Raw genomic sequence first — 13344 nt, 5'->3', positions numbered from 1 at the left:
ATTCTCCAAAATTGATGAGCCATTAAAGAAAAGAACAGGCTTATTGTCTGGAAATAACAGGACATTCATGGACACGTGTTTCCACCTTAATAAGCATTATCAGCATAGCAAGTGTCTAACCTTATCTCCAGTAGTCAAGAAAGTTAGTCATATACAAAATGAATAAATCAAATTCATGGCCAAAGTAATTCTCATGATTTAAATAAAAACGAATAAAGAGAAATAACTCTGAGTGGTCAGTGGTATGTAGTTGAACAACGAATACAGGTTCATCAAATACCATACAAACATAAATTCATGCTTTATTAAAATTATCTCTTTCATTAGAGGATGTATATAACTATCAAATACCAATGAAGACTAGATCCATATGAGAACTGATATATCACCATCATCCTTTAGTGTCTGTCTTCCATGCTGGCATGGGTTGGACAGTTTGACCAGAGCTGGCAAGCAGGAGGGCTGCACCAGGTTCCAGTCTGATTTGGCTTTGTTTCTATGGCTGGAGGCCCTTCCTAGCCCTAACCCTAACACTAACCACTTAACAATGTGTGCTGGTTGCTTTTTATGTGGCACCAGCATGGGTATTCTTTATTTGGAAATGGCACAGGTGCTTTTTACATGGTGATGGCACAGGGCTCTTGCAGGCCAATTCTCTTCAGTAGGGGCAGTGGCATAAACACTTCAGCTGTAGAGGATGGGTCTTCTTGGGTACAGCAAAGCACCACATATCTTGGTCCTTTATAGAGAGAGAGAGGCTTTACACTGTTGTTAACCCCTCATTCCAGTGATTCTTAAGTGTTATACTTAAACCATACATTTAAAAAACCATGGTATATTTAGACATCCTGTGTTCTGCTATGGATATCTACATGTACTATAGATTTTTAAATGTATAACTTAAGGTTTTAGAAAATCCATACAAGATACTTTAATATCTTGAAATAAGTGTTGATTGTAATTTTGTATTATACAAATATGGATAGCAAAACAAAGTATATTTTTTCCAAACGTTTCCCTTTAAAACAGTCAATTTTTCTTTTAGATTTCCAAGCAGACTACACCAGTATTTGATTGCCAGTGTTTGATCAGGAACTACTGTTGTATTCTAATGAAATACACAGTTTATATATGTCAATTAATTAAACCCCCACCATCACAGCCACCAGAATTTTGAGGTATTTAGTAAAATAGTTTGTTATTAAGTTCTAACATCACTTAAAAGATTCATCCATAAAATTTCCTGGGTGGGGTTAAGTGCAAACACTTTAAGACAATATGCTCTTGTTTCTATTCCATAAAACTTGAAGCAATCTTAGACAGATTAGTACGGAAATGAAAGATTTAAACATTTAAAAGGTTCGTTTACGTTAAATGAAAATGCATCATGGCTGGCAGCCTTTTTGGGTCCTCCTTCCTTTTTGAGTAGTGGTCTGAGTCTAATATTTATTATTTGTTTCAGCTATTCGACTGTGGCCAAGCTGGGGCAATCAATCCTAGCGCTCGTTTTTCTAAGTCTGTTACTTATTTTATTGTTCTCTTTTGTTTTTTATAAGAACACAAACAAACCAACATCGGTTGTCATCCAGTGGGTGGGCAAACACAAATTCATGCACTCATAGATATACACACATACATATATATCTATATACATGATGGGTTTCCACACAGTTTCTGTCTACCAAATTCACTCACTTGGCATTGATCATTGGAGGGGGGGGGGCTATAGTTGAAGACACTAGCCCAAGTTGGCGTGCAGTGTGACTAAACTTGAAACCACACAATTACAAAGTGAGCTTCTTAATGAAACAGCCATAAAGATTAACTCATAATTGAGAGTTTTAAGTTTATTTATTGTAATCTTGATAAATTTTAGTCCACGATGTTACTTATATATAAGACACATATCTATAGTAGGGGAGTATAGCCAAATCCCCTCTGACTAAAACTGGTATTTGATCATAAATAGGAAGTCTCTCATTTTAGACCTGGTGGACATTTTTACACCAGGTTCTGACCAACAGACAGAGGGAAAGGGAGAGAGAGAGAGAGAGAGAGAGAGAGAGAGAGAGAGAGAGAGAGAGAGAAAGAGAGAGATATGGAGAGAGAGGAGAAGAAGAATCTCTCCCAGAATAGACTGGTACTTAGCATCCCCAAAGGAATAAAAAGCTATAAATAAATAGCATGTAAATATTGGGTTGAAAAACCCTTTTGGATTTAATTATATCTTTCTATGTATTTGGAGAACCAATTCCAAAAAAAGAATTATTTGGCATTCTCTTGAAAGTTTATAAATTCTTATGACATCAACAACTTACTTTTTTAGGCTTGGTACTGTGGTAAGACACAAACATAAGGATGCACACATCTATACACAAGCATACACACACATACACAAACAAGATCCTTCATAGTTTCCCAATCAACCAAATTTTCTCATAAGGCAATGTTTAGCCTGGGCTTATAAAAGAGGACAATTGTTAAAGTTGTTGCATAAAGGAACTAAACTGAAAACCAAATGGTTAGGAAGCCATCATCTTAACTATGCATGCATGTATGTATGTATGCATGTATGTATGTATGTATCTGCAGTTATCTGTACATACAAGCTTGTCCTTTACAAGTGTCAGTGCCACAGAGAATGCGCCCATGCCAGTGGCATATAAAAAGCAGCCAGCACACTCCATAAAGTGTGCTGGTGTTAGGAAGCCCATTCAGTCATAGACATCATGCTACAACAGACAACTGGAGTCTGGCCAGCTCCTGTCAAACTAACTCATACCAGCATGGAAAACAGACATTAAACGATGATGATGATGATGATGATGATGATAAACAGACACACACATGATGATCTCTCTCACACACACACACACACACACACACACACACATACAAATTTAGTTGGCTGAAATCAATACCAGCAACTACTTCCAATTTTTTTTATCTGAGAGCCAAGCAATTCTCCAAGCTGTTATGTTGGGAAAATGTTTACACTGAAACAAAAACAAGCCATGTTGATAGATAGCATCTCAATTCTGAAGTATTAAAATGAAACATTTCTATCATCATCATCATCATCATCATCATCATCGTTTAACGTCCGCCTTCCATGCTAGCATGGGTTGGACGATTTGACTGAGGACTGGTGAAACCGGATGGCAACACCAGGCTCCAATCTAATTTGGCAGAGTTTCTACAGCTGGATGCCCTTCCTAACGCCAAGCACTCAGAGAGTGTAGTGGGTGCTTTTACGTGTCACCCGCACGAAAACGGCCACGCTCGAAATGGTGTCTTTTACGTGCCACCCACACAAGAGCCAGTCCAGGGGCACTGGCAACGATCTCGCTCGAAAACCCTACAAAGGCCAGTCAGGCGGTACTGGCAACGAAAAGAAATTACCATGAAGGAATCAAGTTTGGAAGTGAGGTGACCCTCATCTTAAATATGGGAACAGAAATTTGATGAAATAAATTATATTGAATCAATGCAGAGAAGAAAATCAGGAAAGGAGGAGGTGACAGTTTTTGTCAACCAAATTCTACTTACTAGACATTGGTCAGTTCCAGAATTGAACCTAAAATCATGTAACTGAAAATCAGACTACTTAACCACACAACTATGCCTGCATCCTTTTACCTTTTTTATGAACCATTCATTTATACATTCGCTGTATTTTTCATGGAGCCCATTTTCCAATATTTAAAGACGTGTTAAAAACTGAAATGATTACCTTAGTCTGAAGCATTGATTGCTTGATGACCGTTTCTGTTGGTAAATTCTTCTTGATTATTTGTGTATAAATAAAAAAGAATAGTAAAAATCTCAATTGCTGTTTATCTACTACAACTGTATAAATGTTCTGGAATGTGTTTCCCTATCCCTTTCTTTTTGTTTTGATCTTTATATTCTCACAAGCAATATTTAATTTAATGTACATTTACTTGCATACATCAAAAACTGCGCTCATAAAAATGAGAATGTTTTCCAATTTAAACAAAGTCTATGACAAACAATACATTTAGACCTTCACACCTAGGTTAGAATGTTTTATGATATTAAAGTCAGAAACTTGTATGTGAATTTAGATCTTATCTTTCATCTCTTAGCAAATGAAATGGAGCTATAAAATGGCATCTAAATGTAATAGCACACTGTTATTTCATTATATTTAAAAGGGAAAAGTTTTGACATAACTCCGTTTGAAAACATTAGTTTACTGGTGAATGACATCATCTAGGGAACAGTTTAGAAAGTCTTTAAACAATATACTCCTGCCACTGAGACTTATATTTGCTACTCTATAAGGATACATCAGTTTGCTTTCAAAGTGGGGTTCTATAATTCAAAAGTTACATTAAAAGGTTGTATCTATAAAAATGATTCTGTTTGGACCCTTAATTCATATTTTATTATTTGATCCAAGATAGCACAGTTATATTTTTAGAAACTATGTATTAAGAAAATAAACTCAATCTACTTTCAAGGCACTAAACTTGACTTTTTTGGTAAGTTCTCTTTCCATCAATGGATGTGTACTGAATATTAGAGCATTGGCCTGTGATGGTGCTTTGCCATTTACAAACATATCCAAAAAAAAAAGGGCCATATATCTGATGAGCAAGTCTTCAATTATCAACATATTTACATTCACTAATCCATTGATGTCTTTTATTCTCCCGCTTTCTCTTTCAATGCTACAATAATTGCTTTAGCTCTTTTGAACTCAAAAACATCATACAACACCAACCAACCAGAATACTTTTGATGTACCTGCATCACTGGATCATCTCTACTGCGTTTCACCTAATCTAAACAAACTATATAAAATACTTTTCTCTATACTTTCTCTCCAGAAAGGTTGTGTGGAAGGGTCAGTGAGGAATCTGTTAGGTCAAAATAGACATTAACTGTATTGACTTAACTCATATGTGTGGATCAGCAGGAGTTATGAGCTCTGCCCCTCTTCAAAGCCGATAATAACAAGTAATTACTTTCTTAAATCAGTCTTAAAAGTGAACTGTCTACTTCAGACCTGCACAAAATACTACTCACAAGATTCATATAGCTTAATAAACCTTACCTAAACTAGTAGTACAAGAAATGTATAGCAATCTATGACAATTCTTGAAATATTCTTTTCGTTTTGATCTTTATATTCTTACAATATTTAATGTATATTTACTTGTATGCCTAAAGCTATGCACACAATAAAAATGCTTTGAAATCCACTTTGATAGCATCTTGATATATCCTCATAGAGCATATGAACCTTGGTGTTCGAAGCTGCTTATCTTGAAGACTAACATTTGTTCATGCATGGAAGTTTCCTCTCTCAACAGCAACACTGATCAAGGGAAATGCAAGACCGATATTAATGCTGTTGCAGGTGTTGTTATCAGAACAAAGATTGCCCAGACTGATGCCATGAGGAATTTCATATAATGTTCTAATGATTCTGCCAATTCAACAACCTAGACAGGTAATTATTCTTGTAACCACAGAAAGGGTGCAAGGCAAGGTGATTTGAACACAGAATGCAGAAAACAGGAACAAACTTCACAAGGTATATTATTCAACACACTAATAACTGCTTGTCCAAAGTATTTTCATAAGTTTGTCCTAAATGGCTATGTTTGTTTTCATAATTTTAGTTAACATTTCTTTCATATGTTCTGGGCAATATAAAGCTTTCCTTTTAGAAGTCTGAAGTTACTCTGCTAGTTGGAAAAAATTCTAGAAACATTTATCAAATATTATGTATAGATGCTAGGGAAATATATTCCTGTATATCATGTGATGTGCAGGACAGGTGAACAGTTAACACACTAAATGAGAATGCAAACTCAAAACTTAAATGTTGTCATTCCATCTTATACAATTTCTTATGAAATCTTGTATGAACTAGAATACATTTTGAAAAAAAAGAAAAAAGGTTATTTTTTTAAAGAAAACCTGAAGGATAACTTATTTAAAAAATAGTTGTGTAGATATAGTACATATAAGAATGCAGAATCAAAATTTAAAAGCCTCCCATCCATCTTATATAGTTTGTATTAAGATGTAGACTCAGTTAAAATACTCATTTAATTAAGATGTGGCTGGAAGTATTTTTACTAAAGCAATGTAATGGCTTGTGTCACTTTCTGAGAAACACAGAACTGATATGTACAAAGAAATTCTAGGTTGGTTGTGTTTAATTCCATAGTAAATTAGGAATAAGGCAACTAGATGTTCAATTCAAATAAAAATGCTTAAGGAAGATCTTTTAGGTTGGCATTATGCCATTTCTTTATCAAACAATTAAATCATACAAAAATAACTGATAATCTTTATGCTGATGATGATGAACAAAACAAAAGACAATGCTTAAATGTATAGTAAATGAGTAATTAAAATTCTGGAGAAAACTGGGTCAAAGTTATTAAAAAACACATCGATATTACAATTTTTTGAGATTACACACAAAATTAATTGATAAAAAGTGAGACAATATGATTTGAATCTAATTTAATTCAGTATATGTCTGGTAGACACTTCATTGGAATTCACACACACACACACACACACACACAAACACACACACACACACATATGAAATTAACTTCTGTGCAGTTTTTCCCTCATTCACTAAATTCTACTGGCAGGATATTGGACAAGGTACTGGAACAGCTTGATGTATAGGTGCACAGTTAACGACATTGCATTAAAGAATATAATAATTAAAGTTGTAGTTGGGAAAAAGTCAGCTGACATGGGGGACTGGAAGCCCTTTGAATATTGAAAGAGAGTTACTTCTATCATGTTGATTCACGCTAGGCATCAAAATATCGACATCATGGCTGCTGCTCGGTGCTCTGTGAACACTGTAAATGCTGTAAAACATGACATGGACATCATGAAACCAAGTTCTCCCAAACTCTTATGGTATTTGGGTGTGTCTCCAGTGAGGGTGATATCATGTTGCCCTAGGATCATTTCAGACTGCTACATGAAGCTGCTGGAGACTGTGATGAAACCCTGACTGGAGAAGGTAGTTGCTGCAAGGCTCCTTGCAATATCTCCAGAAAGAGTCAGAAGTGGTGGTCAGAAGATTTCTATGACTTTTCTAGACCCATTTTCTGGCTTCCTAATCCCCTCAGTTGTTATATAATGGATTACTATGTGTGGGGCATGGCTGAAAAAGACACCAACCACTCTACCTGCAACACCAAGGTTGAGCTGGTAGCCAAGATCAAGGAAGTGTTCAGAGATCTCCCAAAGGATTCAGTAAGGAATGCTACCACTAGGCTCAGGAGCCGTCTTGGGGCTGTGGTAGGAGTTGAGGGTGGCTGGTTTGTGTAAACTTATCTCCCAACTATAATCTAGTTGATATATTTTGATTTTCTAAAATACTTTTATTTTTGGATGGAATATTGTGCTTTTCTTTTATGCAAACTTTCAAATTTAGCATGAACGTCCTGTATATGTAATATACGTACATGCACAAACATACATACAAACACATGTATCTATCTATCATGTGTGTGTGTGTGTTTGTTGTGTGTAAATTTATATATGAAGATAGTCAGACATTCATTGAGAGAAACTCAACAGATTTAAGTAATGTGTAAAATGTACTTTTACAAGGAAATGTTTGATAGTAACTTTAAACATTATTTACATTATTTATATTTGACGGATATTTGTCCTCATCTTTGTTGTTAACATGATGTTTCAGCTGATATATCCTCCAGCCTTCATCAGGTGTCTTGGAGAAATTTTGAACCTGGGTTCTCATTCCTAAGGTATTTTTTTGATGTTGTTGTTATTATTATTAAGGTCACTGCCTGGAATCGAACTTGGAATCTTGGGGTTAGTATCCCACGCTCTTAACCACTATGCTATATGCCCAGGACAAATATCCATCAAATATAAATAATGGAAATAATGTGCATAATTCCTCATCTCTTAAATATAGAACTGTAGTAACTTTTAAAGTTTAAGTTTTAAAACTTTAAGTTTTGCCAGTAGTCGTCTTCATCAGACTGATAAAAACAATGATCAGTAAAAGTTCGAAATCACTGTCAAACTTTTCTTTGTAAATGTGTGTGTGCATGTGGTGTGTGTATGTGTGTGTGTGTGTGTGTGTGCGCATGTGTGCATGTGAGTGTGTGCATGTAAGTGTGTGTGTGTGTGTGTGTGTGTGTACATGCATGTAAGTGTGTGTGTGTGTACATGCATGTAAGTGTGTGTAATAGCTTAAAATTTGCAGAACCAATAAGGAAGCATATTTCAAAACAGGGTAAAAATTTTATTCCAGTATATTGCAAATATATTTGTTCTTGATACAATGCCAACAAGACTATCTAAATATATTTAAATAAATGGAGTACTAAATTTAATGTATCTAAATGTAATAGCTATTTGTTACTTTATTATATTAAAAAATTAGCAAACAGATAAAAAACAAAATTCTTACTGAACTCCATTTGAATGTAATAATGGTTACTATTTGTAAATGTGAGATATTCAGCAACAGTACTTTGGAGTAAAGGTAATTTGCCAACATAACATGACAGTCCTGGTTTAGGATCACGTTGTATAGCCAACTAGAGACGATGTCTCCTGGGGCTAAATTACAGCAACATTCATCCTAAACCAGGACTGCCATGTTATGTTGGCAAATTATCTTTACTCCATAATAATGGTTATTGGCATAAAGCATCTCAAAAACTTTCCACAAACTTTTCAGATAATAAGCAAGCTCTAACCACAGAGATTTGCATATGCTCACTCATACCCAACAATAGTTGCTGTTCTGGGAGGACACATCAAATTGCTTTCAATTTTCATTCTTCAAATTGTTCAGTTCAACTCTAAGAAGATTCATGGTGCCATGGCTGGCAATCGTTCAGACTGATAAGGTTATTTCCCAAAATTTTTATCTTACATTCTAGACATATGTTTTCGAATAAACTGATAATTCTGACAGTAATCTAGATAAACCAAAGTACATGGTTAGAAAAAAAGCTAAACTTTCCTTGAACAAAGCTAATTCTGATCTGATCAAATGTTTTGTATTGGCATAAGGCAAGCAACCAATGAAAACCTATATATATTCTTATGAGAGAAAAAGCAATCTTGGTTACTATGTAAACCAACAAAACTATCCATCAACTTTAAGTTAATTTGATGTTTTCCCTAGCTCATTGTCTGTTTCTTTCCACCCTGCCCCCCTCTCTCTCTCTCTCTCTCTTTTTCTCTCTCTCTCTTTTTCTCTCTCTCTCTTTTTCTCTCTCTCTGCATATTAAAATTTTAGATATCATAAAATATTGAGAATCTACTGCTCCACTATTTGTAGCATCTCAGCTATCTTAAGTACTTTACATGAGTGAGTTAAATCAATGTTTACTCAAACTAACCATTCTATTGTTGTTGTTGTCATTGTATAATCTTTATCAGGCCAGATTAATCAGATCTAGATATAGTTTCGATTTTGACCATCACCACAATATTATATATATATATATGTATATATATATATATATATATATATATATTATATAATTAATTATTCTATTGGGATCCGCAGTTTTAGAGCCGATAGCATGCTGGTCAAAGGATAAAGATTTCAGGCACCCAAAATGGACAACAATGAAAGAGACCAACTCTAACCAGTCTTCCTCAGCGGTGGCTGAAATTAGGACTGTTACACTTGAATAAACTCTCTCACAACATAAGCTCTGTTCCATAGAAATGTTGTCACCTCTTCGCCTATTCTAACACTACTATGACAGGTTTTGTTTTGACAAGTTATCTAGTTGTATACAACCTCCATCCAAGGCCACTTTCAGAACATCTCTCTCTCTCCTCCTTAGTGTCTCACTGCTTAGGCACTGCATGGAGCACTTTATCCAATCCATTCAAAATGTCAACTGTCTGGAATTTCCTTAGCAGTAAACATTTTCTTGCAGACTTACACATGTTAAAAATAAGCATAAGTTACATTAATCTCACCCAATATTTGAGAAATATCAAAGGTTATGAATACTGTATTTTCCTCTTGACCAAACAATGAAAAGTAAAAAAAAAGTACTGAGGTAATAAGTATATTTGTGATGAGAATCAATTTTATTGAAATTATTACAGGAATTTGATGGTGGGTACGAAATGCAGATGCTACCTATGAATTGTCAATGTCATCACACTTGCTTTATATTCTGTAAATGCTTAAAAGGTATGGAAAAATATTTCTTCATCTACCTAATTCTCACCCATCTCAGTTCTTAAAACAGCATTGTAACTCATTACCCTAAGATGAGCTAATATTTGGAAAATTTATTGAGATTTAGAATTTTAAATAAAGCTATAAAAGCAATAACACTGAGATATATTTGAAGCTTTACACAATTTAATAAAAAATGTCTGTATATTTATAAATTCATTTATCTAATATAATACCTTTTAGTCTCTCTCTTTCTCTCTCATATGTATGTATGTATGTATCACTGTGTACTTCCAAAAATTAGTTAGGCCAAGGTCTGGCTGCGTGGTTAAATGTTCATTGCCCAACCACGTGGTTTTGAATTTATTAACATTGTGGAGCCTCTTGGGTAAATGTCTTCTACTATAGCTCCAAGAAAATGAATTATTAGTGAATTTGGTAGACAGAAACTGTACCAAGCTTCTGTGTGTGTGTGTGTGTGTGTGTGTGTGTGTGTGTGTGTGTGTGTGTGCATGCATGTGTTTCTGTGTGAATGTTTATATTGTGCTTTGGGTTACAAACTGTGATGCTTGTTGTTATTGTTATTGGAAATTCTGAATTAAAAAAAAAAGTAAACAAAGGCCTGAGAAAGGTCAAGACAAAGAGGTACAATTGAATTGTTATTTCATCCTTTGCTCTTCTATTTACTACAAAACTATGCATCCAGTTGTTTACATACATTCACAGTGGTTCACTATGTCTGGTCTAACTTGTTGGTATTGAAAATAAATTTATTTTCAATGTTGGATACATGTACCATTGTTTTTATAACTATTGTTATTGTCACAGTTTTGTGGTGCCTGAGGTTTCAAAACTGAGTGGGTTTAGTTTGCATCACAATTGGTGGAGTTCTTTCTACCTCAAATGTTATCAAGAAGAGACTCCTGCTAATAGCACATTGATTAAGACTAAACTACATTACTGATCCAAGTTCTTGGATACGTAATGAACACAGACTCTTTACTTAAACTTGTCTAACATCAATTACACTTTTTAGTTTATCAAGTTTTATATACTTGTAAAGACGAAAGATAGAACTGAAAAGAAGAGTTTTCAAAGGGAAACAATATCAGTATGGGGAGTAAGCACTTAAAATGTTTAATGGCTGATAACATGTTATATAAACCAAACAGTGCAAAGACGCAATATTTACTGTAGAACAAACACAAATATGTCAGTATCAATGAAAGTGTTGGTGATAACAGCATCCATAAAATAGAGGAATTAATCAACTAAATTAAACGATGAATAATAGCACGATATTTAGTTAAAATGATATAATTAGACAGAACTACATTCATGTTGCTTATCATCATTTTACAACTGCTTTCCATTCTGGCATGGATTAGATGGTTCAAAAGGATCCAATAGATTGTAAGACTGCATCTTGCTCCAGTGCTATTTTGACATGACTTCTTAAGTTGGATGCCCTTCCTAACACCAACCATTTTACAGAGTGTACTGAGTGCATTTTTTAAAGGCACAATCCTAGAGCTTGTCTTGTTCTTGATAGTCCTCTCAACCTTGCATTGTCTCTCTCAGCCCTCTTGGTAGTCCTCTAAGTATACCTCTCATCCTTGAATTGTTTCTGCTTGATTTGTTAACCACCTTATAGTGTAGTGTTCTGAATACCTTTTCCATGGTACCAGCGCTAGTGAAGTTGCCTTGTAACTCACAAGGTTAAAAAAACCTCCATTGTTGAAAGATAGAATAAGCAAGGAATTGAAAGAGCAAAGCATGATGGAAGGCTCAGGTCTATTGTGGTGGTGGAGAGAAAAACAGAGGGATAGTGTTTGGCAGTGGTGCAGACAGGAATAATGGAAAAGACAGGAAAGGTTAGTGTGAAAGAGAAGGGACAAAGGGGAAAGGATTATGTAAAAGAATAAGAATTCACATAAAAAACCAAACTATGTATGATATTACTCATGGAAAAGGTAACGAGTTCAAATCATGAGAATGCATTGATTTTGAAAGAAATTCTATTAGCCAAGTTATTATGTTAGGAAAGAAAACTATTCTGTAAAATCTGGATTTGGTGGATGCATATTCAATCTGAAGATCAGTTTTCATTAAAACAATAGAAGGCAGTTGAACTTCCTAGCAGTGTTATTTATGAAGACCAAGTAATGATTCTTAACTGGAGTTCCATGAAAGATAAAGAATGTTGCTAGGGGTTCTATGAGAAATAGAAATAAATAGGCTAATTATATGTTATTTTTGTGTTTAATAGTATATTTGTAATAAGGCATATTCAAAATCATGGCTTCTCTAGGTAGTAAGGAGATCATATTGGATAAATTCCTTCTTAATTGGAAGGGGATTTGGTGTAAACAAAGTCTTGGTTAAGATGAAATCACCTTCTTTGTGGTGTCTGAGGGATTTAACATGGCTTAACATTGGGCCCTTCAAACATTGGGCTTTGCAGACGCAATGACAGGAGACCAAGACCTTTGAAGATATGTTGTGATTGAGAAGACCCAGCAACTAAAGTGAGGTCACAGCCATGGCCGATGCCAGTGTTGCATGTCCGGCCCATTTAAGAGGACCCCCGATGTGTCAGGTGATATGCCATGCTTGAGAAGACCTGCTGAGTCAAGTAAAACCAAAATCGTAGTGGTGGCCAGTGTCCCCTGACTAGCTCCCATGCTGGTGGCACGTAAAAAGCACCATCTGCCCGTGGTCAATGCCAAGTTTGCCTGACTGGCTCCCGTGCCAGTGGCACGTAAAAAGCACCATCTGAATGTGGCCAATGCCAGTACCTCCTGACTGGTTCCTGTGCCAGTAGCACGTAAAAAGCACCATCTGGACATGGCCAATGCCAGTACCCGCTGTTTGGCTTCCATGCTGGTGACACATAAAGAGCACCATCTGAATGTGGCTGATGCCAGTACCCCCTGACTGGCTCCTGTGCCAGTGGCACATAAAAAGCACCACGCGAATGTGGCCGATGCCAATACCCCACCGACTGGCTCCTGTGCCAGTGGTATGTAAAAAGCACTATCCGAATGTGATCGATGCCAAGCTTGCCTGACTGGCTCCTGTGCTGGTGGCACATAGAAAGCACCCACTACACTCTTGGAGTGGCTGGGTTTAAGAAG

General features: G+C 35.6%; 1 protein-coding gene and 1 long non-coding RNA gene across 4 annotated transcripts in view; both read right to left on the bottom strand.

The window, feature by feature from the left end:
* Positions 1-5627, bottom strand: part of LOC128247834 (uncharacterized) — a 7771-nt gene extending 2144 nt beyond the window's left edge. The window contains exon 1 of the long non-coding RNA XR_008264155.2: positions 3734-5627. This is a non-coding gene — a long non-coding RNA (uncharacterized LOC128247834). The remainder of the gene's footprint in view (positions 1-3733) is intronic.
* LOC106880932 (cAMP-dependent protein kinase type II regulatory subunit) overlaps positions 1-13344 on the bottom strand; it is a 147614-nt gene that overhangs the window by 91006 nt on the left and 43264 nt on the right. The gene's annotated exons all lie outside the window — the stretch shown is intronic.

This window comes from Octopus bimaculoides, chromosome 5 (assembly GCF_046866305.1).
Source record: "Octopus bimaculoides isolate indiv1 chromosome 5, ASM4686630v1, whole genome shotgun sequence".
NCBI lineage: Eukaryota > Metazoa > Mollusca > Cephalopoda > Octopoda > Octopodidae > Octopus > Octopus bimaculoides.
Note: the sequence above shows the minus strand (reverse complement) of the source record. Positions and strands in the feature narration are given on the sequence as shown.